The sequence below is a fragment of the Podarcis erhardii genome (assembly GCF_964252035.2).
Source record: "Podarcis erhardii genome assembly, chromosome: 1".
Taxonomy (NCBI): Eukaryota; Metazoa; Chordata; class Lepidosauria; order Squamata; family Lacertidae; genus Podarcis; species Podarcis erhardii.
The window spans coordinates 91072130-91098979 of record NC_138497.1 but is presented as its reverse complement, the minus strand read 5'-3'; the positions used below and the strand labels follow the sequence as shown (position 1 = coordinate 91098979).

The 26850-nt window shown below is 42.8% G+C and overlaps 2 long non-coding RNA genes across 3 annotated transcripts in view; one reads left to right on the top strand and one right to left on the bottom strand.

The window, feature by feature from the left end:
- Positions 1–26850, top strand: part of LOC309337183 — a 642870-nt gene that overhangs the window by 98918 nt on the left and 517102 nt on the right. The window lies entirely within an intron of this gene.
- Positions 15820–25433, bottom strand: LOC309337172. Of its 2 annotated transcripts, XR_014154134.1 has the most exons (4): positions 25190–25433; positions 21715–21870; positions 18153–18485; positions 15820–15889 (listed from the first exon to the last, which is right to left on the bottom strand). It is a non-coding gene; the product is annotated as an uncharacterized lncRNA (long non-coding RNA). The 2 variants fall into 2 exon arrangements; XR_014154135.1 differs by lacking the exon at positions 15820–15889 and having other exon boundaries at positions 18055–18485.

Genomic DNA, 26850 nt, shown 5'->3' with positions numbered 1-26850 from the left:
ATAAGAATCCAATGTCTTTATTCAAACCAGGTCTCTCCATAGTTTTAAGTTTGGTGATAAGTTGCAATTCAGCAGCTTCTCTTTCCAGTCTATTTCTGAAATTCCTTTGTAATAGAACAGCTACTTTGAGATCTTGTATAGAATGTCCTGGGAGATTGAAGTGTTCTCCTACTGGTTTTTCTGTCTTGTGGTTCCTGATGTCGGATTTATGTCCATTTATTCTTTGGCGTAAGGTCTGGCCTGTTTGTCCAATATAGAGAGCTGAAGGACACTGTTGGCATTTTATGGCATACACAATGTTAGACGATGAGCAATTAAATAGTCCCGAGATGGTATGTGTGGTGTTGTTGGGGCCAGTAATGGTGTTGTCCGGGTGTATGTGGCAGCAAAGTTGGCATCTGGGTTTATTGCAGGCTCTGGTGCCAGTGTCCGTGTTAAGTCTGGTTATAGTATTATTGTGGGTTAGGAGTTGTTTAAGATTGGGGGGCTGTCTGGAGGCAATGAAAGGTCTTCCTCCCAGAGCTTGAGAAAGAGAACTGTCATTGTCCAGGAGAGGTGTTTCTCCTGGTGTTTTTGTTACATATCCCAACTTAGTAATAAGAGAACAATTTTTTAAAAAATGTGTCACACATGTGTCACACACACAAAAAATGTATCACACACAAAAACTTGGCTCGAACTAAAAAAAAAAAGTGTGCTGGGATAAAAATGTTGTAAGAGCCCACTTCAAAGTGGGAAAAATGTTGGCGAAATGAACCTGTCTTGGGAGGCTATTCCACAACTTAGGTTTCAGATTCCCCTGCCCCCCATTTCACCATTAAGTCAAGCTAGGTGGTTTCTGCACCAATAAACCCACCCTATATTGGGAAAAGCTAAGTAATTACCAGCCACTTACCAATCTCCTCTTCTCAGGTGGTTGCGAACCAAATCCAGGCGCTCTTGGGGGAAACTTATTTTCTAGATCCATTTTAATCTGGCCTGGTTTTGGCACAGAAACTGCTCTGGTCACCCTGTATGATAAACTCTGTGAGGAGAGTGATGGGAGAAATGTGTCCTTGTAAATTCTCTTTGATCTTTCAGTGGTTTTTGAGACCATTGACTGTGGTATCCTTCCGCAGCGGTTGTCTGAGTTACAAGTAGGTGGCAACGCTTTGCAGTGCTTCTGACTCCACTTGGATGGCTGTTTCCAGAGGGTGAAGATTGGGGAGTGCTCTTTGGCCTCATGGAGCCTTCAGTGTAGGGTTCCTCCGGGTTCAGTTTTATCCTCCATGCTGTTTAACATCTACATGAAACCACTGAGTGGCGTCATCTGGAGTTTTGGAGTACATTGTCAGCAATATGCTGGTGACACAAAGCTCTACTTCTCCTTTACATCTGCAGGTGCAGCAGCGAATGAGCTGGATTGGTGTCTTGCCTTGGTGATGAATGAGATGGGAGCCAATAAACTGAAGCTCAATGCAGATAATACCGAGGCACTGTTAGTAGGTGGTTCCCTAGACTAGATGGATGGGAGGTTGCCTGCTCTTAATGGGGTTACACTCCCTCCAAAGAAGTCGGTATGTAGCCTGGGGGTACTCCTGGATCCTTTGCTGTTGCTTGGGGCTCAGGTGGCCTCTATAGGAGGTCTGGATGGTAGCAACACAAGAAGAGGCCTTTTCTGCGGTAGCTCCTTGCTTGCAAAATGCTCTCCCTAGGGAAGCTCTCCTGGTGTTTTTGTTACATATTTTTAGGCACTAGGCAAACATCCCTCTTCTCTCAGGCCTTCAGATAATTAAACAACCGATGGCCTTTTAAACACTTCCATCTGCCCCAGATGTGATGATCTGCCTACCTATTATTATTATTTATTAAATTTCTATACCGCACTTCAACTGAAGATGAGAGGCAGTTTACAAGATAAAAATGCAAAAAATAAAATAAAACACATTGTCAGGATGTAGCATCACCCTAAGTTGCAGCGGACCCGTTTGTTACAGGAGGAGCACGGACACGTTTCTCCAAAACTTGTTAAGGAAAGCCTCCTCTAGGGGCCTGAGAAATGTAAGAATCTCTCTTGGTTCCTGAAAAAAATATTGGGGTTCTTTTTCCCTATTGATATTTTATTTTTCATTTTTAAGCTGAAACAAACAAACATTTTAGTTCAGCCTATGTATTTTAGTTCAGCCAGAGGGAGGAGACCCATGGAGCAAAGGCAGTGATGCAGTGCTCCATCTTCCACACATTCATTGCACTCATGGAAAAGTAATCTAGTTCCTAAGTTTGAACACTGCAAATAGCCTATCTAGTAAACAATTTTATAAAATATGAGATGCTGTGCAAGCCAGCTCTAAATTTTACAGTCTGAAAACACCTGAAGAATAATAAATTCCAGCTGATGTTGAGGTGCAGATGTGCAAATAAAGCCAGAGGTCATTATTGACTTATTTTCTCTGGATATTGAGATTCCCCATAACTATTTTTTAAAGAACATTTCTCAACATACCAGAATCCCTAGGCATTTTTCATATCATATTAACATGAGGAATAAAAGTGAACTCCACACACCATTTCAGATCTTCAGGCAAGATCTCAGGTTTACTTAGTGGCATCTCCATTGCCAGCCCGGTTAGTTCTTCACAAATATGAGAAACATTTTACAAAACTTAGACTTTCTTAGCCTTTTAATCTGCTAGAATGCAGTACACATGTGAGATAAGCAGAATAATAAAGGAGAGAGCACTATTCCTTGTTGGGAATGATGTAATGCTTGACAGAAATGCAAATTAAAGGCTATTTTAGCTTAGCCAAGTTTCCCCTTGGGTATTTGCAGAGTAAATATTAACAAGTCATTTAAATGAAGCACATCATTATTCATTTCACCTATTCTGAAAAACTCCATTCCAATTAACACGGGGCCTGCTGCCCCCCTTCTCTGCCCGCTACAATTCAGTTACTGTACACAGTAGTTTCAACAAACCATAAAAAGATTTAATTTATGGTCTCTTGGTTTGGGATAATTTTAGCATCAATAAATTGGGTGTCAGTCTGATTTTTCTGGCAAGCTTTATCCTTTATACTAAATCTAAACATCTCATTACATTCTGAATTACCTGAAATCTGTATTAACCCAAGACATGAGTTATCATCTTAGTTAAGTGCATTCCAGGAGAAGGTCTGTTGCCAGTATTTTCTTCATTATGTTAATTATATCTTAAGGCAGGCATTAGGAGCCTGTGGCCCTCCAGATGTTGTTGCATTCCAGCACCCATTGCCCCCCCACCAGCCCTGCCTGCAGGATGGGGATTGTGGGAAATGGAGTCCAACAAGACTGACCTCCTAGTGGAGGCTGAGGGAGTCCAGCAATGGGGTCTTCACCCCTGTCTTAAGGACATAGAGTGGGCCAGAAATGCAAACCTTTCCCAAGAATTCCAGTATGTTATATCCTGTGGATATTGGGGGGCGGGGTGAGGGCGTGCAAACCCACTTGGTAATTTATTATATTCCATCTCTTTCTTCTTGGATCTCTCATTAGCCCTGTTTACTTGGTTTCTGTTGTCATTTCTGTTGGCCATGTCAAACAGGTGTCAAGTCCCTTTCTTTAAAAAACATTGCCAGCAAGAAAGAGATTTGGGGGGAATGAGCATGGAGATAGGAGTGTAGGCAATGTGGGAAGGCCATGAGGGCATGCATATATTAACAGACCTATGCACGTCTATTAAAAAATCAGTCCCATTGAGTTCAAGGGGGCCCAGTCACATGTAAATTGATATAGGATTGCAGTCTCAGAATGCTTCATGTCTCTTTTTTTTGCAAGCCTATAGTCACAATCTAAATGGGGTATAAGGGGAGGGGTAGTGCCTCTGGTGAGGGGAACGTTGTGCTCCTTCTGAGCTAGTTTGTACACTTTTGGTTCCTACTTTGCATTCAACTCTAACCTGTGGCTCCTAGAAGCTGTCAGCATGCGACAGTGGTCACACCCCGGGAAAGGCTTTGACTGGCCAGATAAACCAGGTGATGGGTCTCAAACCCTTGGTGAGGTAGGAACTCCCCCTGCATGCAAAGACAGGCTCCAGTGTGTTGGGCAGATGAGACGAATAGTGGGTCCAATGGTCAAGAAGGCAGTTTCTACATGTGCTACAGAGGGAAGTGAGGGGCAGATGGGGCTCATCAACCTGGGAAGGCAGCCCATATAGGAGAAGGAAACCTCTGATCCTAAACCTCTGCTGCCTTCTGGAACACCTCTGATCCTAAAACCTCTGCTGCCTTCTGGAACACCTTTGGGAGAGGAAAAGGCTAAGGAGGAAAGCCTACACAAATCCGGAGTGGGGTCCCTAAGACAGTTGGATCACCATCCTTTTGGTAACTCCTGCAGCCAAACGCATTACTCTGCTTTGGGGGCACATCAGCCAAGAGGTCTGTCGTCTGGGCAGCCCAGAACCCTTCTACACACTGCTGAGGCTTGTGCCCTGGAGAGATCACTTCAGTGCTGCTAACACAGTAGGTAGATGCCACCCCTGGAGGTGTTTCTTGAGACAGACGGATGCCAACAAGAATTGTGGGAATCTGCCAGCAGTACTTCTGCCCTTGTGCAGTTTTGGAAGGCAGAATGGGGAGCTTTGCATTGGTGGAGAATTCAGTTACTCTCTATGGATGGGGGCTGGTGGAGGTGTTTCAGTCCTCTACCCCCTCCCCCGCCCCCCGGGCAGCATGATAGATCAGGAATTTGGACAGGGACCTAAAGCAGGAGCCAGCTTGCAACATTCTCCAACTTGCTTAGCTAAGCCCAAGTCTGACTCTGCCATGAGCAAAGGGCACTGCCTGCTTCCATCCCATCTGGCTACACCTTTCTAGCTGTTGTCAGTCACCACCTCCCTAATAGCCTAAACTCTAGCTGTGTGATCTAGGGAAGTCTCAAAAGAAACATTTTATGTGTATATGGCTATCAATCAATCAATATTCCATGGGTGGTCTGTTATTAAAATAGAACATATAATATACAATCATATCGAAAATCAACAATCAACAATAGAAGACTGGCAACTGGCATTATTATTCTACAATTGATTTTTAAACTGTAGTGATTATTAAAGAGCTATTGCACCTTAGACTCTTTACATATATTAAATGATGCTGATAATGCAGAGCAACACTTTAAGAATAAGCTGATTACTAGAATGAAGTAAGAAAATTATTTCCCTCCCTGTAACCATTTTCCATTGCAATACATCAGTAGCCTCATACGGTTTTCTTATTAACATTTCAAGTCAAGGGCATGTTATTAATGACTGCATGACTCCTCCTGTGATTTAGTCATAGTGTATGTCCATAAATAGGCAGTGTTAAGTGTAAGATACTGATCATATAACTAAAACAATTTTCCTGTAACAAAGGTAACAAAGGTAACAAAGAAGCAGGCAACTGCAATCAGAACAGAATAATAACTGCATGTTTATGAGCTGTTTGAACATGATGTACAATTTCCCTTGTTTAGTTTTTGTGTGCAAGGTATAAGTGGAAGGAGTGGAGAGAGAGAAAGAGAGAGGAAGAAAGAGAGTGCTCCATCATCACCACCACCAACACCAGAAAATATACTGTTGAAACGCTATGCTTTTCCCATTTTTTCCTGGAAGCTTTGTCCAAGAATAAACCTTCCCATTTGTCTTTCAAGGTTGCTTCAACATAAGAAGCCTAAATCCTCACATTTCTACTCTTCCTTCTCTTGTAAGCCATTTAGGGTCAAAACCTTGTCTTTGTGTTTCTTTACATAACAATGGAGTCCTATACAGACATCCCCACACACCTGATTTCAATCCTTTAAGGAAAACACACTACTCCCTGCCATGTCACATGCTGAGGGCTGAACTACTACCATGGCAAGTTGTTCTTACTCATAGAGGCTTCCTGATTTAGAACCCTGGAAGATCACAGTTCCAAACCATGCAGGGAGACTACAATGTCTTTCATGCACAGAGTGATGATACATGCTCCAATATCTATGAATATAATCTAGTTCAGCTCCAATATACAGTGGTACCTTGGTTTGCATACCTCTTGGATTACAAACACATCAAACCCGGAAGTGCATGTCCCAGTTTGCAACCTTCTTTTGGATTACAACCCATTTTGGGGGGATGACGAACAATTTTGGGGGGGAGGCCCCACTGGTGAAAGCGCACCTTGGGTTGCAACCTGTTTGGGTTTACAAACGGACCTCCGGAATAGACTATGTTATGTACTGAAGTTCTCCTCCTGGGCCAGCAGGGGGATACTGTAGATAGTTTTCACTCAGGTCCACATATGCAAATAAGGGATTGAAAGTGACGTTCAGCGAATGGATAGATACAGAAAATGGTTACTGTTGCGTTCTAGTGGAGCTCTATATAAGCAGGCTGGCTGAACCCTTCAGTTCAGTTCTGTTCTGGCCTGTGAATAAACAAGAGCTGTTTGAAGAATCACTGTGTTGTCTGATATGTTCACCCACAATTTAACAGATTATGGTTATAAACCAAGGTACCACTGTATGGAGGATTACAGGTGTGGCAACAACAATTCAACAAAACAAGTGGAGCCCAGGGATATCCACTCCCCTCTCAGACAATTGGAATCACATGTGTGGAAATGCCTAAATAGACTTTTGCGGTCCTGAACTACTGATGTTATTATGTACACCACCGATTATATCCCTCTATCATATGCTTCCCTATGTTGTCATAATAAGGGGAAATGGAGTTGGGAACTATGTGCTGCCATCATAATGCCAAGTTTGACCATCAGACTTTGATGTAAGAGAGGTTCAAATCCTCACTCAGTCAGTGGCCTTTTGCTGGCATGTCTCAATTTGCCCAGGGCTCCTTTGTGAGATCATAAATACAGGTGCTAAATTAGTTTTTTAAAATAAAAAAACCAATAATACAAAAACCAGTGCATAAAATTTAGTTCTGGCTTTTAGATGACCTCTAACCTAAGGGAATCCAATGTGGTCTTCAATTTGCCTCCGTTTTCTTCCCTAAGTGTTCGATATTATGGTGAATTGCTAACAAATTAACCTTTTGTCTCAGTAACTGAAGCTCTGTGGACAGTTGAGATTGGAGAAAAGGCCCTCTGGCTAATGTCAAACTTTTGGGGAAGATGTCCTCCCACCCCACATTTAAGATAATTTGGAGTTGAAAAGTGCAGCATTTCTAGATTCTGCCTTGTAATTCTTTTCCATGCTGAATACTTGCTGCAAAAAAACATATAGTGAAACAAATGCATCTCTGCTGAGTTTATTGATCCATTTCAGTGTAATAATATCCCACTTTATTAAGTTATTATTACCCTGCAAAAGATCAATAAACTCTGGGAGACATTTTTACACTATTTTAAAATTTCCAGGAGATACAGGAAATAAGATGAGAAATAGGTACCCTCTGAATTCTGCATGGGTGATCTTGATTGTGGTTAATATATTTTTGTGTATGTGGTATGCTTGAAATGGGGGTTATAACGGACAAACTTTAAAGTAGATGAGAACTTCAGCTAGCTGTACTAATCTATTATGAGTATGAGTGTGTATAATCCAGAAGATTTAAAAGGTACTCTTGACTCTTGTACTTTTAGAGTTAACTTTGTGATGAAAATCAAATTTCTGCTTTTCTAATGTGTCATTTGCATCCTGCCAGGATGAGTGAGTTTGGACTAGGTGGAACTTGCTGTCCTGGCTGAGTTGTGGCTCAGCTGCAGATAGGCCACGGTAACTCCTGCATCCTGACTCACCCAGGGATACACCAGTGAACTCCCACAATCAAGGCTGAGCTGCAGCTATGCTGGCTCAGCTGGGGCTCACCCAGTATAACTTAAGTTGGTGGAATTTACGCAGGTGTAAATCTGAAAAAGTGGGGTCTGGGGATGGGATAAGGCAACAAAAGACTCAACGCCAGCTAAAAACCTCTTTCAGCTCAGCCCTGTTGCTAAGCAACCTGGTGGAATTTAGGCCAGCAAAAAGCGTGGTACAAGTCAAACTCTTCAAGGCTTCTTTCCCCTCTGCCAGGCTTGGGCCATCTCAGCCAGCAGTAGCCCCTCTCTTGGCTAGAATTTAAAATGGGGTAATTTACATTTATTTAACTTAAGGATTGCTCTGTTATTCTTAAATCATCATAGGTGGGAAACACTAGTTTTCTTACCTCGTTAATGAGGATTCTCATTTCCGTCCTAGGTGTCCACATGAATTATTGACAGATATTACCCACAAATCACCTGGGGCATTGTTAAGAGGTGATCCAAGGGGCCCCTGCCCCAGATATTTGGCATCTCCTGCCCTTCTGCCCCCCCCCCATTAAGCTTAATTTTTAGCTGCCTGCTAAAAACAGTTTTGTTTAGGCAAGTCAACCCAGACATATACTTTTATTGCATTCATTTTTTCTCCTATAAAATGTTGACTTTACCTATACTTGATTATTTTTATTATGTGTTTTATTGCTATTTGGTGTAAATTGTTCAGAGATTGTTTTTCATTGAACAGTATATAAACATTGTTAGATAACTATCTAAGATCTTAAAATCCATGCAGGCCTCATTTTACTCAGCCCCCTGTCTCCTAGCAAATGCTGTTGAGAACCCTTAAAAAATGGGGAGAATAAAGACAATAGGAGCTGCCAAGTTGCTCCCCGTAAACCTGAATCAAAAACAAAGCAAGAGGAGACAGTCTCAGTAGCTAGGGATATTGCTCTGCTGCAACGAGCAAATAAGCTCCTTTGAACACTAACCTGAACTTTCATTTGTTAGCTGCCTACAAGATAACTCCTTTCTCTGACCGAATAGACACCTTGACAACCATTTACCCACAACACACTCACAGTCTACCCAGAATTTCTAATCAAAGTCTAGATTGTGCCGTTCACTGGCCTAGAGTGATATAAATTCTGGAGTGGATTATTTTGTTCATTGGACTGAAGTCACATAAAACTCTAAAGTGGATTTTACAGTTCAGTGGACTGGAAGCATAGCACTGCATTGCAGAATCCTATTATCTCATAAAGCTACATGCAGGGCTCTGGAACCCTGCCTTTTTGTTTCTGTTTTGTTTTGGAGCTTCTGTGTGTGCAAAGATGTCAGTCCTCAGTCGGTGGAGTGCTTTGCTGTGAAGCTTTCTTGAGGTTTTTTTTTTAATTATATTAGTGAAAAACAGAAGGTAAAAAGAAACTTGAGGACAAATTACACCTCACTGCATTCAGATCTAATTAGGAAAGATGAGATGGCATCTCTGGTGCTTGTTACCTTAATAGTTGTAAAAATGCATTTAGCTTTGCACTTTTATGCGTTCTGCTGTTGCCCATAATGTCTACCTAATGTTATTCTGCCACCTTTTAATGGTGTGCTCAAGGCTGTGTTAGCTAAACATCTAGAGTGGTGGCCTCTCTTAATAGGTCATGCTCACTTTCAGAGTCTATTTGCACATTTCAGTACAAGTCTATTTTTTGTGTTGCTACTGTCATTTTGCATCTGTTCTAATACTTAAATGGTGTGTGGTTGTTACTATATTGCATGTGACTTTGGGGGCATTTCAAACTTTTGGGGTGGCTAAAAATGTGGGATAAAGGTAAAGGGACCCCTGACCATTAGGTCCAGTCGTGACTGACTCTAGGGTTACGGCAGTCATCTCGCTTTATTCGCCGAGGGAGCCAGTGTACAGCTTCCAGGTCATGTGGCCAGCATGACTAAGCCACTTCTGGCAAACCAGAGCAGCGCACGGAAATGCTGTTTACCTTCCCGCCAGAGTGGTACCTATTTATCTACTTGCACTTTGACGTGCTTTCGAACTGCTAGGTTGGCAGGAACAGGGACTGAGCAACGGGAGCTCATTCCCTCCTTGCGGGGATTCAAACCGCCAACCTTCTGATCGGCAAGTCCTAGGCTCTGTGGTTTAACCCACAGTGCCACCCGCATCCCTCTCAAAAATCTGGGATAAGAGTTCTTAAAAAATGAAACAGAAATATTGACACATGAGGTGACAGTGACACAATGATAAGAAAGCATAGGACTCTTGGAAATAAGAATCTTGATGCAGACTAAGGGACAAAGCTCATGTGACATTTATCAAGCAGTCTTCCCTTGAGTGGAAGCTTTATTTATTTCACAAATTGCCAGAATGGAGCAGTCAGTCTAGATTGAAATCCTGGTATGGAAGGTAGATAACTTTAACTCTTTGCTCGTTGCTGGAGTCTCCTTAGATCGGGCCCTCCATTAGGAAATAATATTCCATTTGCTCAATTAGAGGCTCCTCCCTGCACTTGACTTTCAAAGGGTGGAGCCCTGATCCATTAGGGCAAATGGGGCATCGCTCTACCATCCCAAGTCAACCTTTAACCTGCCTGCCTCCTTACTTGCTTATTGTAGCTGGTTGTAAGAACTTAACTGTTTTCCTTATCAAGTCTAAGTAGGTCCAGGGTATTGTATTGTGCATGCTAATGCCTAATGCTGAAGAAGGAAATTTTCATATGGAGATGACGATGATTATTATTCATTTTCCTCACATGATCCAAAGTAACTTACAAACACTAATTTCATCAAAACAAACTGGACTAGCCCAGCCCTGTTTGCTTAGCTCATTAATTTTTGGTAAAGGTGGCGGCGGAGGGTGCAGTTGTGAGCGGAGGATCCTCCGCACATGGCTGGGGCGGCGCAATGGTGGCGGGGCGAGCCCCCCACAGGGTGCCTTCTTGTCACCCCCTCAAAGATAGTACCCAGGGCACTCCGCCCCCCTGCCCCCCTCTTCCTCCACCACTGGGTAAGTTAGGGGTAGCACAATTTGTAACCATATTAATGTATGCCGCTGGCCATTTCTCTCTCAAACTCTATTCCTCCTCTTCTCTGCTTTTTTATCTTTCTGAAGCCTATACTGGATTCTCACAACAGCTGATGGTGCACAGCTCTCCACCACCCTGTGAATTTATCCCCCATTTTTACTTTCTGGAGCATCAGGGGAAAAAAATTAACAAGCAAGCAAGCAAGCAAGCAAGCAAACAAACAAACAAACAAACAAACAAACAGAAAATGGTATTAGTACTGCTGGGACAATCAACCTCAGGACAGATAGTGAAGTTAGTTATGTATCCTGACAAATCTACCGCTGTTATTTACTCCTACCTTAGTTTCACAGCCCAGCAGGACTTCTAAACCAACTGAGGTAGAGATCAATGTCCGAAAACACTTTCTTTTTTGGTTGGTGTTGAACTGGATTCTGATCTCTCTCTCTCTCTCTCTCTCTCTCTCTCTCTCTCTCTCTCTCTCTCTCTCTCGTGTCAGGCTCAGGCCAGGCCATGACTCCTTATTCAAACTTGTGAACAGCTCTGGATGGAGATGTAAATCCTTTGCAATTAATAGGTATTGAGATAATCCTCCTTGAGCCAATTTGTTGCCATGTCTGAGTTAATAAAGCATCTTGTGATACAGAAGAAAGAGCTGCAAGAACTAGATTAAGTTTCAGGAAGAATGATAAGGGAAGCTGAGATTATTCCAGCATGGCATGTAAAGAATGAAATCCAACTTCATTTAAATAGACTTCAGGGCACACAACAGGGCTTCTCTTTCCTCATCTCCCTACTGAAGCCCCATGCTCCCCTCGTCTTCTCCCAGGGGGATTTGGGGAGCACATATTGGTGGTGGTGGGACTGGAGGGAAAGCAGAAATCCCATTGTGTAAATGGAAGTGTTTTGTGCTGGTGGAGATGCACAATTGGATATAAGCCTATAATTTTTTGGGAAATGAGCTTGGCTAGGATTAATTGCTAGTCATTTTAAAATACATGTTGATGAGATAATTTTAAAATGCCTTCCACTGCCTTTATTCATGTTTTTATCTGTAGGATATTCCTATATTTTGCTGATTTAAATTCAATTTATTCCTATTATAATATTGTACAACATGATACTAAAGTAAAGGGCAGCATATTATCTCTCACTCAAAGCATGCAATATAAATATTTTAAATTAGTAATAAACTTCAGAGACCAGGATATAAAAGTAAATGCACGGTGAATTGTCCAAGCAATATAGTGACTAAGGGCTTGGTGTGATGATGACAGTTATAGGAAATTACCCCATCAAGAGGTAGTGCTTTTAAGTCACATTTCAATTGGATAGATAAATATAATAAAGTGAAGATATTTATGCACATGTTTGATTTTCTTCTAGAAATCAATGGGACTTTGCAGTCTGGATCATATTCAGTAAAATTTGCCACCAGTTCCTTCTCTTTCTCCCAGTACATTATAAATCATCATAAAAACATATTATAACATACTGATTTTGTCTTCACCATGTTGAAAAGCTAAAAAGGTAAATGACCCCTGGATGGTTGAGTCCAGTCAAAGGCAACTATTGGGTGCAGTGTTCATCTCGCTTCAGGCTAAGGCAGCTGTTGTTTGTCTGCAGCCAGCTTTCCAAGTCATGTGGCCAGCTTGATTAAACTGCTTGTGGTGCAACGGAACACTGTGATGGAAGCCAGAGCACACAGAAATGCCATTTACCTTTCCGCCACAGCAGTACCTATTTATCTACTTGCACTGGCGTGCTTTCGAACTGCTAGGTTGGCAGAAGCTGGAACAGAGCAACAGGAGCTCACCCCATTGCGCGGATTCAAACTGCTGACCTTCTGATTGGCAAGCCTAAGAGGCTCAGTGCTTTAAACCACAGCGCCACCCGCATCTCTATACCATCAGTGGCGAAGCTGCATGCTCTGCTACTGGGGGGGGAGCGTGGCTGGCGCCCCCCAGGGGCATGGCACGCATCCCGGGGGGCATGAAGTGCCACCCACGAGGGCGTGACATGCTGCCTGTGGGGGCGTGGTGCCCGGCACGTGGGGGGATGCACGACGTGTGTCGGGGGGGGGGCTGCCACGATGGCACCCTACTGGAATAGTGGTGCCAGGGGCAATCCGCTCCCTCCATCCCCCCCCCCCGTTCCTCCACCAGTGTATACCATGTTGAAGCACAGCAGTCAAATGGAGTAACGACTTTGCATTCAACTCATGGCAGTTAGGACATGGTGGCATGGGGAGCTTATCTTAGCAAGACAAATTTCCAAGCATTCATATTATTATCTAATCAGGGCTGGTGTGGAGACAGTGGTACCTCTGATAATTCTGAGGTGGAACCATACCTTAGAAATCCAGCACATGTTTGGCATGCTTGAGACCCCAGAGAGCTGCTGATGGTCAGAGCAGATATTAATATTGGGTAAATAGATAAACTGGTGGACAAACAAGAGTTTTCTGTGTCCTTCACCTGCCTAATCTCTACTAGCTGGTTAGGGGCAGGAATTGAAACTTAGGTCAGATAACCAATGGAATATTTGCACTCCTGTTCATTTATTTTATTTTACACAAAAAATAAAAAGCCCCGGGGAATTTGTGGAGGGAATTCTACATCCTTGGTGTGGAATCTGTTGCCCTCCAGATGTTGTCAAGCTACAGCTCCCATCAGCCCCAGCCAGCATGGTCAGTGGTCAGGGGAAATGGGAGATGGAGCCCAGCAACATCTGGTCCCCCGACCTTGATCTAGATGGATCAAAATATCTAGATTTCAGATAAATGGAAAGTCAAGGGGAAATATTTGCATTACAAATTCACTTTATAGTAGTAGTACACACCAGGAAACCAAGTACAAAGTATTTAAAGCACATGGCTTCCAATCAGCATAGCCCCTGCTAATGCAAAAGTTGTGCATAGTGAGGAAACAGTTCCTCTAATTAAATCTAAGAACTCCACAGCTGTGTGACCATAAATTTTTATCTACATCAGTGGTAGCTGTAAAAGTGATTCTAAATTAAAATTTTAACTTTTGTTTTAATTCCCCTGCAAGGCAGCTTATAAATGATCTGCAAAGCCTATTTATATAGGCTAAATAAAGTGTGCAAGAAACAAGGGGAAAAAATTCTATACACTTAGGACTTTTGCATACCTGTATTTCTGGAGGGAGCTGTCCCACTCTGTGTTTATTGTTTTCTCCTGATGAGAGAAGAAGCAACAACATCTGTCCCAGTGCTATGCCAGTAGGTATAGTATTTATTAGTATTATTAAAATCTGCATACCATCCTTCATTTGAAGATCAGAGGGTGGTTCGCAACATAAAAATACAAGATGAGAACACAAAGTACCTGTTCAAAAAGTATAAGAACAAAAACAAACGAATAACCCCCACATCCCAAAACCATATTTAAAAGTACAAAGAATGTTATTCACCCAAAGGCTCAGTTAAAGAGAAATATTTTCATCTGGCACCAAAAGACATCTAATGACAGTGTCAGTTGAGCTTCCCTGGGGAGAGAACTCCACAACCTGTGAGCCACCACAGAAAAGGCCCGTTCTCATGTTGCCACCCTCCAAAAGGTTGCCACAAAACAGGGCCTAAGGTTCATATGGGGAGAGGTGGTCATTGCGGTATTGTGGTCCTGAGCCATTTAAGGATTTATAGGTTAAAACCAGTCATTTGAATTGGGACTGGAAACAAATTGGCAGCTAGTGCAGTCAGGCCAGTTACATGCTCAAACCATCTTGCCTCTGAGCAACCTGGCCACTAAATTCTGCTTCATATGAAGTTCCTGAACCATATTCAGAGATAGCCCCACATATAATGTGTTGTAGTAATCCAACATAGAGGTTATGAGAGCAGAGGTGACAGAAGCTAGGCTACCCCTCTCCAGATAGAGGTACAGCTGGACCACCAGCCAAAGCTCATGGAAAACATTCTGTACCACTGAGGCCACCTGAGCCCCAAGTGACAGTAATGGATCTACATGGACCTCCAAGCTGTATACCCTCTCCTTCAGAGCGAGTGTAACCCCGTCAAGAGCAGGCAACCTCCTAGCCTTCCAGTCTAGGGCACCACCCACTTACAGTGCCTCAGCCTTATCTGGATTGAGCTTCTGTTTATTGGCTCTCATCCAGTCCATTACTAAGTCAAGAAAATAGTCCAGCACATCTACTGCTACACCTGCAGATGTAAAGGAGAATTACAGCTGAATATTGTCATCAGAATATTGCTGAGAACATACTCCAAAACTCCAGATGACACCTCCTACCAGTTTCATGTAGTTTCATGTAGATGTTAAACATGGGGGATAAAACTGAACCTTGAGGAACCTCATTTGAAGATTCCACAGGGCCTAAGTGCACTCCCCAAGCATCACTCTCTGGAAATGACCATCCAAGAATGACTGGAACCACTGCAAAATGGTGTCACCCATCCCCAACTGGGACAGCAGCTGCAGAAGAATACCACAACTGATGGTATTGAAAGCCATTGAGTCGTCAAGAAAAATTAACAGGGACATATTTCCCCTGTCTCTCTCCCAACAGAGGTCATCCTACAAGGTGACCAAAGCAGTTTCTGTGCCAAAACAGGAACTTAACCCCAATTAAAATGGATCTAGAATATCAGTTTCCTGAGAGTGCCTGGATCTGGTAGTCGGAATTAAAATCATTTGTGTAAAACACAGTCCGTTTACTTTGTAAAAAAAGCCTCTTTGTTTATCATTGCTTCATGCTGAGCTGCTAAATTCATTGTAATTTTCACCTTCTGTTTTTATTTTCAGCTTCTATCAGTGCTAGTTCTCTGGAGCTAGATCCTGTAGAAGGGAGATGTTGCTCTACTCTCCTTCTAAGCATCCAAGTTGTTTGCATACCAGCAGATCTGTGTTGTATTATAAATGACACCTTAAATAAACGCAGAGAACAAAGTTTGTGGCAGAACTATAATATCTCATTAGAGGCAGGCAAACACATGTATCACAGGAGGCAATTTAAAGTGGAGTGGCAAATTGAATCAGAAATACACACTTACTGAGAGAATTGTGTTTGATCTCCTTAACTCTCATCTATGTTGGACGGCATCTAAAGCATCCATTTCCCCTCAAATTATTTCTGCTTGTAGAACTGGAGACAAAAGCAGAGGAATATCAGACTAGAAAGGATGCAAAACATTTCAGATTTGTCACATTAATATTAGAGACATCGGCTCATTAGACAGCAGAGCACTTTGGCAATCCTGAGGAGAGAGAGACTGCTCCCTCCCACATTTGCACCACTTTCAACACACATCAGCAACCCATAATAGAGACTGTGTGATACCTTGTATGTAAAAACAGCAACTCTATGGAACAGAAAGACTCTGTGGTGACACTGCATTGACCTCCATGTTCACAGCTTGTTACCAGCATGGCCTATTCTGGCCAAACTTAAAGTCCCCTGAGGCATTGTGCAAGGTCTGGAGAAAGCATAGGATCTGGAGTTATCTAGCACCAAAAAACCCCCATGCAGCATAGTTCTAGGGTAGAAACAGAGAAGTTCATTTGGGACAGGAGTACAGAAATGAACTCCTTCTGTTCAGAAATGTTCCAAGTCACTATGACCTGAGACCACCCTGCCTTCTCTGAATTCCACCTCAATTTGTAATGGCTTGGGGCTAATCTGGCAATTTCCACCCTTCCCACATGTATCATTTACCAGTTTTAGTGAGGGGACAGGAAAACAGAAGTCAAGGTGAAAGCCACTGGCTCCTTCAAATTGTTCCTAAGTTACTGGAAGTGTTGTTGTTGTTATAATAAGGAAAACAATTGAACTACATAATTGTTACTTCATTGTTGCTAGACGTCAATATAAGGATTTTGTTGTGGGGAATTTATTTTGCATCTTTCAGCTAGCATATGATGCTTCCACAGCGACTGGTCTATGTGGTGAGGCTGCCATCAGTCACATTAAGCTCTTTGCAGGGATAGGGAACCTGCATCCTTCCAGATGTTGTTGGACAACAGCCCTTATCTGACCATGTCAGCTGGGATAGAAGGAAGCCCAAAGGAAAAAGTAATCTAGATGGCCACAGGTTACCCTCCCTAGCTCCAACAGATTCTTTTTGTGATATGCTAGAAATGACAGCTAAAACTACCTCTGCCTTGCTTTTTTTGTAGCTTTTTGTAAATTGATGATATCTGGCTGGATTCAGGCTAAGAGCCCTGGTCCCCTCAGAAAGCTAACAATTACTTCCTTAACAATTACTTCCCTTTCCCAGGAAACATGGAGAATTGTAAGCTTTTTGAGGGGGACAGGAGTCTCTTAACAACCCTCAGCACTCTTAACAAACTACAGTTCCCAGGATTCTTTGAGGGAAGCCATGTTTCTTAAAGCAGCATAACACTCCTTTAAATGTCAGTCAGTTGGTACCAGAAAGATGGACATGCTTTAATTCCACATCCTCAAGCAATCCAGCTGACTGCAAGACTACAAATGGAAAATGCACCATGCTATGTAGAGTCCAACTGCAAATGCTCCAAGGCAGGGATACAGCGGCCATGTTTACAAAAGAGTCCTCTAATTGACAGTCTTTTATCTCAAGGCTTCCTCTGTGTGAAGGGCTTCCTGGTCTAAGTCTCATCTAAGGATAAAGAAACTTCAGGAAGGAGACCAGAAGCCTTGAAACTGCCCATCCACCACGGGTACCTGGAAGCTGATAGAGCAGGCACACTGGTTACCTGACCACAGGCCTTCCCAGCATAGTAAGATATATTTATATTTAAATGAGAGTAATCATTTCTTAATTTGCATTGATGAAAATAGATTGGCTTATGCAAATGTATATGCAGCTCCATATCTTCCTTTTAAACTATGCGCAAGTGACCAGTCTAGACAACACCCAGGAGTATCTTTTCAGTGTTGCCTTCCTTGCCCCTCTGCATGGTACCTTCTCTTCAGACCCTCCATAAAAGCTATCTCCATGACAAACAGGAGTGATTCTCCACTCTTGCTGCCGTGCGCAGGGCATTACAGCAATACAGCTATAGTTATGGTTGATGAAGCACCCCCATTACATTTCCCTGGTTTGAACTCTTTGTAAAATAATTACCCTCTGGACTGAAATTCCTCATGCTTGTTTTCAACCCAAGGGTGAGAAATTTTTTGGAAAGCTTCATAAACTCCCATTTGGGCATTTTATGAGAGAATGAAGGCTAGGAAATAAAAACAAGTGTTCTCTGCTGGCAAAGAAATATTTCACATTCTTTATTTGTGCTCAGGTAAGTTAAAAACGGTTTCCTTTTCTTCCTCTTTTTCTTTTTTAAAAGTCTAGCAATTATTCCTACTGTGTGCTTTTCACACAGTGTGAGACATTTTATTTAGGGGGGGGGTGCTTTTGAAAATTGCTTACATGGGTGTGCGTTAGCTGCTCTTTTCTCCTGCTATTTAGCAGCACACTTAAGAGCACAGTGCCCTGGGTAAAATTCCCGCAGTGGCTGTATCTTCTGCTTTCCAATCTCTTCTTCAAGTTCTCTTCAGCTGCATCACTAAGGGCTGTGACTAAGTTCACACATGAATATTCATCGCTCGATTTCACTTCACTTGAGGTCTCAAGACAGCTGATTATGTGAACTGTCTCCACTGGAGAGTGCCATGTTTGAGATGACATAAAGACATGTAGAATTTCCACCTGTAGTTTTAGCTCTGTGATGGCACACTCACACAAGATGATCACCACTTGATGCTGCTTTGCAGGAGCAGGAGCATGCAAATAAAACAGCAAAAAATAAATATCACACATCAAATCCACAAACCAAATCCCAGTTTGTCAAGATGGTCTGAAATTCAAGCAGATCTTTGACCCTCAGATTTACTATATAATTCATTGCCCCATATTTGCAGCTTGAAGCATGTGTCCCTGGAAGTGCAGTTCAATGATATCAGTGAAACTTGAATTTAGTTTATGCAACAGCTTTGCTTTATATCATAAGCTCTCTTCAAGCATTATAGCTCCATTGTTGTTCCACATGAGAGCTGGGTCATGCCAAGTAGCCCCATCCCCTGGCATCTGCATAATGATGGAGCCTTCATATATGCAGCTGTATTCAAAGGCTCCATAACAATCAACATTTACTCTCCTCAGGGGGCGGGACTATTCAGTGTTTTCCTTCTTCTCCCTCTGACCACTCATCACCATCCCACCACCAGTCCCCTGGCTCTGAGCGCTGGGGGTTCCCCAGCTGGTGTCTCCCACCACTGCTCTGCATCCAGCCAGTCCATGACAGGAATACATTTTTTAACACAATGGAACAAGCATACAGTGGCGTAGCGTGGGGGGTGCAGGGGGTGCCGGCCGCACCGGGCGCAACATCTGGGGGTTAGGGTTAGGGATAGGGTTAGGGGGCGCAAATCCAGGGTTAGGGGGCGCAAATTACTTGCCTTGCCCCGGGTGCTGACAACCCACGCTACGCCACTGCATATAGCCCTGCTTAGGTATAGACCTTGGTACCAGCATAGATCATTTACAAACAAAACTGCATCACCTGGTTGGCACTAGAAGTAAAACATGGATCCTTTGGCTCTTTTTATTTGATTTTTTTTTTACCAAACATTTTGATTTTCGATCATGCTGCTTAACCTATGCAGGAAAATGCATAGCAAGAGATAATATGGAATGATCTGACTCAAAGTTAAGTATTTTGTAAAAAAAGATTCGTTCATTTCAGTAGACAAGATGAGCAGGCATGTTGGCTTTTCCATGGAAGTCAGTAGGACTGTGGCTGGGCCATGTTCAGTGTTTTGTCATGGTTTCTTCCAGATCCAGAAGAGAGGAAGAAATCCTAGGTTTAGGCATCATTATGTGTTTTCAAGGGACACAGGTGGCGCTGTGGGTTAAACCACAGAGCCTAGGACATGCCGATCAGAAGGTTGGCGGTTTGAATCCCCACGACGGGGTGAGCTCCTGTTGCTTGGTCCCTGCTCCTGCCAACCTAGCAGTTCAAAAGCACATCAAAGTTCAAGTAGATAAATAGGTACCGCTCTGGCGGGAAGGTAAACGGCGTTTCCGTGTGCTACTCTGGTTCACCAGAAGCGGCTTAGTCATGCTGGCCACATGACCCAGAAGCTGTACGCCAGCTCCCTTGGCCAATAAAGCAAGATGAGCACCACAACCCCAGAGTCGGTCACGACTGAACCTAATGGTCAGTCGTGGTCCCTTTACCTTTACCTTTATGTGTTTTCAAGCTCTGAGTATGTTTGTTCATGCTAGTGTGGGGGGGCAGTCACAACCAGTATTCTGGAAGCAACAGCATCCCCTCTGCTTGCACAAAGTAAAGCTTAATGTTAAGTAAGGTAGGATCATGTGGACAAGTTCCGGTTGAGGGAATAAGACCAAGCTCAACAAGCTTTTGAGATCCCTTAGTTATCTCCTCTTTTATTTGTTTATGATTTCATTTTTCTTAACAACAACAGATTTTTATTTTTTGCATTGTGTCCTTTGTACTTATAATGGATTACAAATGGGCAACTGTTTCACTTAGGCAATGAACCAGGGGTTGTTTACAATGATCTTGCCACAGACATGTGCTTTCCCCTCCCTCTAATGTTTGTGCTTCTGACCTCACGGTCCTCATATTTGCCATAGCCAGTGGTGTAGCGTGGGGGGTGCAGGGGGGGCCGGCCGCACCGGGCGCAACATCTGGGGGTTAGGGGTAGGGGTAGGGTTAGGGGGCGCAAATCCATGGGTTAGGGGGCGCAAATTACTTGCCTTGCCCCGGGTGCTGACAACCCACGCTACGCCACTGCAAGCATACTATTTGCTTGTTCAGACCCAGAAACCTCCCCCCTAAATAAATTCACACTTGACTCAAATTTTGGTTTTGGTTTTTGGCAGAATTTAGGCCACAACTTTATTGATTACAGAAAGTGACTGGTTGCATAGGCTCTGGTTCGATCAGCTCCCTGCCAGCTCCCTGCCATGCTCCCTGCCATGCAGGTAGTGCTGACCCAGGGTTCCAGCATAGGTCAGCCGAGGGTGAACACCTGGATAAGCGGAAAGCCAGGAACAGGCTATCTCTGCCACCCAAATGTCCCCCTGGACTCAGGCATGGGCACAACCCCCTCTCCGGGGTTGACCAAACCATTGAGTCCCTGGATTCCTTTAACGGAATACCCTTCACATAGGGATGGCGAGAGTGTTCTCCCGTCCCTGTCACCTGAACCAGAGCCTATCCACAACCTTACAAGTTGTGACAATTTGCTACGGGACAGGAGAAAACCCAAATGGCAACAGCCAATCAGCCAAGTGGGGAAAATTCCTGCCGTGCCCCTGTCCCAATGACAGATGACGCACGGCAGTATAGCAAGGTCATACCGTCAACCCTAAAAGTAGGGAGAGGTGGGCGGGTGGCCCAAATGCATGCACCAAAAGAGGGAGCTCTGGGTCACGTGCATGGGTATAAATAGGTCCTTCAAACCATTTGGACTGCGTCCCATTGGCCAGATTGCACCCACCTATGAGGGACCTACCAATCGGGTGTTGTGGCTGACCAATTGTACCCACCCACAACACAGGGTGTTGGTTTCCAGGTCTCACTGCAATACGTGTCCTCTTTAAGGGAGGACCCGATTTGCCCAGGTGTGGCGTGCTCTGGTCCATGGGGTCACAAAGAGTCAGACACAACTAAACGATTAAACAACAACAGATGGCCTATCACAAAGCTATTCCAACTTGCTGCATAGATGGTTCAACCCAAATCCTTGTCTGTAGTCTGTCTCTCTTTTCCAGGAATCAGCCCTCTACGTTTAACCCTTTCCTTTCCTTTCCTTTCCTTTCCTTTCCTTTCCTTTCCTTTCCTTTCCTTTCCTTTGTATCTGTTTATTTTCTTTCTGCTAAATGGCAGCTGAGGGACAAGAATTATGTGCAACAAGTACAAACAATGGGGAAAGCAGTGTTTGTTTAGTTACACATATACCTGGAACATTTGCATTGCAGAATGCTACTTGGTTTCCATACGTGTGGAATCAGAGCTGCTGTTCCACTTACAGCTTAATACAAAACAGCAATGACTGGGAGCTGGAAATTTCTCGATGTCTGAAAACAACCCAGGATGCTGAAGAAGTAAACGGAGCTGTGTACAAATCCTAATGATCTAGGGGCAAACTAGGTTGGTTTGTAAGAGAAGGAGAAGCAAACCTGAAACTGTTCCTCATATTATATCCTCTTAAACCCAACATGCAAGAATGTGTGAAAGCATGCGTGCATATATATATATATATATATATATATATATATATATATATATATGATGGCTATTACCTCACTCAGCCTCTGGGCCTGTAGAACAGTAAAATTCTGAGCTACCCTTTGACTGTTGCCTCAGGTAAGAGCCTTAGGTGAGACTGGGTGAGATGCTAATTGCAGTTCCCACCTGGCCGGTGGCTAGATAAAAAAAATGCATGCAGCTGAACACTCAGCTATGCTGCAGAGCAAAGCACCATGAACATTCACCAGCCTAAAGAGGTGTTGACCAGGTCAAAGTGCCAGGTCGGGCCAGCTAAAAATAATTGCAGTAAATCTCTCTTTTATCAATATGTCTTAGAAAGACTGCTTGAAATGGTTCCTGAAGGGGAAGAAGCAGCACAAACAGTATGACATGGAAGATGTCAGATGCCAAGACTGGTGGAAAGGAAGGAAGATATGTGTGTGTGTGTGTGTGTGTGTGTGTGTGTGTGTGTGTGTGGTTTTCCCTGCATCTTGAAACATCTGGCAATTTCCAATGCTTGCTGTATAAATGGAATGAAATTGCGTTTTCCCTTCAGGCTGGCCAAGCTAGTTTCCTTTGGGACTAACCTAATAACTTGCTATACTACTGAAGACTTTCCCCCCAAAATTCTTCTCAGTGGGAATCTGAAATCTAATTGGACCTTCCAGAGTTGGACTGTCAGTCATTCTCATTTGCAGCTAATATTGATGCAGATAGAATTGCCATCTGTCCAATCTTGTACTAGCTTGGCAAGGGTTGTTTTTCATTTGTTTGACACCCTGCATTTCATTTCTATGAAGTTTCAATGTTCATAAATGGGCAAACACAATGATTACATACAAGAAGTCAATTATCATGTGCAAAGAAATACCATGTGCAAAGAAACAATAACTTCTCTCTCACACACCCACATTGAGATAGCAACACTAGGAATAAATCCTCAGGAAGAGTAAAAAGCTCGTCTATGGTTCCAAAAAATCTAAAATGTCCCATATGCTACAATAAAATAAAAATTAATAAATAATGCAATCCAGCAGAGAGTGAAGTTTTGTTTTTAAACCCATGCCTCCCTCACTGGGTTGGATGTTTAATTGAGGCTTCTTGTCTTTAAATGATTTGGCTGCAAAGCAAAACTTTGATGTGTTTGGGAGGATACTGGAAGTTAGATTTTCAAATTGTCATGGCACTCCATGGAGTCCACTGTGGCCACTTATAGATTGCCACAGAAAAGGACATACAGTGGTACCTTGGGTTGCATACGCTTCAGGTTACATACGCTTCAGGTTACAGACACCGCTAACCCAGAAATACTACCTCGGGTTAAGAGCTTTGCTTCAGGATGAGAACAGAAATCATGTGGCGGCAGTGCAGCAGCAGTGGGAGGCCCCATTAGCTAAAATGGTGCTTCAGGTTAAGAACAGTTTCAGGTTAAGAACGGACCTCCAGAACGAATTAAGTACGTAACCAGAGGTACCACTGTAGATTTCTCTCTGTCTGTAGATACACAAACACACACACACACACACACACACACACACACAAATATGCAAATTTAGAAATACTCACTATAATTTAAATATAAACACAATAATAGAAATGCAATACATCTCACCCTAACAGGGAAGACTGTGACCTATGTGTCTGCTCAGCTCATGCTGCTTTTCAGGTATAATCTATTGTTGAGGAAATCCTTTCCACAGCCCCTCTACCCTTCACCATCAGAATGTTTCAGATTTTGCACCAGAGCTGCCAATTTTAAGATTGCTCTCTGCTCACAGAACCCTATGTGTTGTGAGCAAAGTGGATTTGCACTTTGCAATCCAGACTGAAAGAATACCATGTCCCTGGATTAAAGGTGTGGAGAAAGCAAAAAAGGGGGTTCCTGTGTGCCAAATATGGGCAAAACATTCCTACTCAGCACCAGCTTGTAGTAATAGCTAACACCATACAGCTGTGTCAGGTTGGATGGGTAGCTTGCCACAGTAGAGAGGATGAAGGGTGAAGCACAGTTCCTTATTGGCAAAAATGGCTCCTCATAGAAACTAAAGGAGTGACCATTTTGAACTCTGATGGAGAAGTCTACTGTGTGCCCATGCCCCTGCTGCTAAACAAAGGGCGACACTCCTTAAAGTGTTATTGAGAAGGAGGAGGTGACACTTCTTGCTAAGGATCATAGCCTATTTGTTGACAAATGGATTGCAGCAAGTCAAGTGTTAACACTGTACATCTCTGCTATTCAAAAAATGAACTGGTCAATTTACCTCACTGTTGTTCTTTGTCAGCCAAATAGAAAATCATTCTGTTGAAGTTAAATGCAGTGGAAAAACAAGGAAGTGGGAACTCGTAAATTTTTAATCTAAGCTCTTGACCTGAAGGAGAGACACTAAGAGTTGCCATAGTAAAGAAAGTGAACTCTCTCATTTTGGAACTACAGACTACTTTGGTTGAGTTTTTCCATCTTCTTACACAATATATCAGAGATTGAAAAACAGGAGCCAGTGAGGCCATGGATAGAGTCTCAAGATACAACAAGCTTTAGGCCTGAGACAAACGGTACAAATTTTAGCCAGGGGCTAGTAGGGTGAGAACAGAACTTTTGTTAAGATCCCAATTGTATCAATTCAGATTAGAGTCCCAAACCTCTGAACTTCCCCACAAAGCAAGAATTATACAGGATTTTATTTTGAAACAGGGTGCCCCAATTTGAAACAGGCACAGCTTGTCAGAATTAAATTAGCACTCAGATATCACCTCTGCAAACAGCCAGAGACTGTGGGGTTTGCCATACCAGCAGAGATGTTTATGTTGCTTCCTGTCAACATTCCTGCTATTGCAAAATGTATTTTGGGGGGTGGGTTGGGGGTTAGCATGGGAAGACCATGGAGTAAACATGACAAATTCTGTTTAAGCAAACCAAGTGATTTTTTTAAAGGTGTGTTTGAGGGTCTAACTACACAGGATGCTAATTGCATTGCTTTCAATCAGTTCAGTTCATTATCCCCTTCTTGATTTAATGAAGGGTGGGACAATGTTCATCAAAAAGGCAGCATGCAGAGAGGAGAGGTTTAACCTTTTCCTGCTGCTACACTTGCATCGAATATCCACCCTTGGAAAAAAAGGTCTTATTGGTGCACACTGATGTTCACCTGAATATGTGATGGCTAAAACTGTACAAAGAGCATACCTCCAGAATAATGGGATTTACATGTTTTCTTGGAAGCTTTTGAACACCAGGGATTCTTCTTTAGCCATGGTACTGTATGCAGAGCCAAAGAAAACTACAGTGTCCAGTCTTGATCACTTATGAAGCAGTCAAGCAGGGTTGAGATGGAACACATCAGCTGTACTGGCTGAGGTTGATGGGATTTGTAGTTCAAAACATCTGAAGATCACCAGAATGGGGACGACTGGAAATACATTAAGATTTCCTATTGACTGGGCAGAAAAATAAGACATAAGAGATCATCAACATATTTTACATAGCATATAATCAGAAACCAGATCTGTCCACCCAAAAATGAGAATTGAAGTTCAAAATAATATTTGAAACATGGCATTTACATTTTACCATTGTAAGTGATACATTTTTAAGTTTGATTTTTTTTTTTGCTTTTCAATATTGTTGTTGTTAGATGCTGGTATTGATCTGGCTTAGGGCCCTCATATTTACGGGACCGCCTCCCCTGGTATGCCCCGCAGAGGACCTTAAGGTCCATGAATAGCCGTAGTTTAGAGGTCCTGGGCCCTAAGGAAGTCAGACTATCCTCCACCAGGGCCAGGGCCTTTTCAATGATGGCTCCGACCTGGTGGAATGCTCTGTCCCATGAGACAAGGGCCCTACAGGATTTAACCTCCTTTCGCCAGGCCTGTAAGACAAAGCTATTCCATCTGGCCATTAATTTGAATTCAGCCTGATCTTTTATTTCCCTTCTCTTCCCTCCCTCTTCCCTTTTATGAAGATTACCCACTTTGGGACCCCACAGCTAATTCTCCCCTGGCCTCCTTGCTGACCCAAGTAGGACTAATTCAGCAAGCTAGCCCTGGTGACTATCTAATGTTCATTGGATGGATTTCCCACAAACCGATTTTTGAACTTTGAATTTTATTGTTATTCATGTTTTTATACTGTATTTTATGCTGCTTCTATGTTGTATTACAATTAAGTGTTTTAAATTTGTTGTTAGCCACCCTGAGCCCAGTTTTCTGAACCGGGAAGGGTGGGGTATAAATAAGAAATTATTATTATTAATTTATTATCGTAATAGTTCACAGATGATAGCAGTCCCAATTGAGTATTGATTCTGTTTCATCTCTGCAAGTCCTCTCTAGGGATGGAGGAGCAATTCAATTCAGTACGGATTTAAAGCCAAATCTATCCATTCTATCAAATTTGCACTTTCCAAAAATAGTATGCAAATAGAAACACAGCTATCCTTTGAAATTCACACATATCTGAATTTTGCAATGTAGTTCTGATGTATTGTTGGAAAGCATGCATAAAAATTAATAGATTAGTGAAAATAGCACACAAAGATGCAATATAATACTGGAAAGTGCTTGCAAAAATGTGTTTATTCAGAGAAATTCATACTAAAATCCTGATGATTTTTTTGTGAGAATTTAAAAATAAATCACAAATTGCTTCAAAATGCAAAGAACCAAATTTAAGATTGGAAAAATGTGAAACTGAGGGAACTAAAATTTATAGATCCTTCCATTCCAAGTCCTCAATGATTTCTCCAAAATCAGAGAGGAATTAATTTGAGGTGATGGAGGGGGGGGGGAGAGCCACACACCAAATGGCTACAGATCCTCCACACTACCCTGTTTCAGTCTTCAAAACAA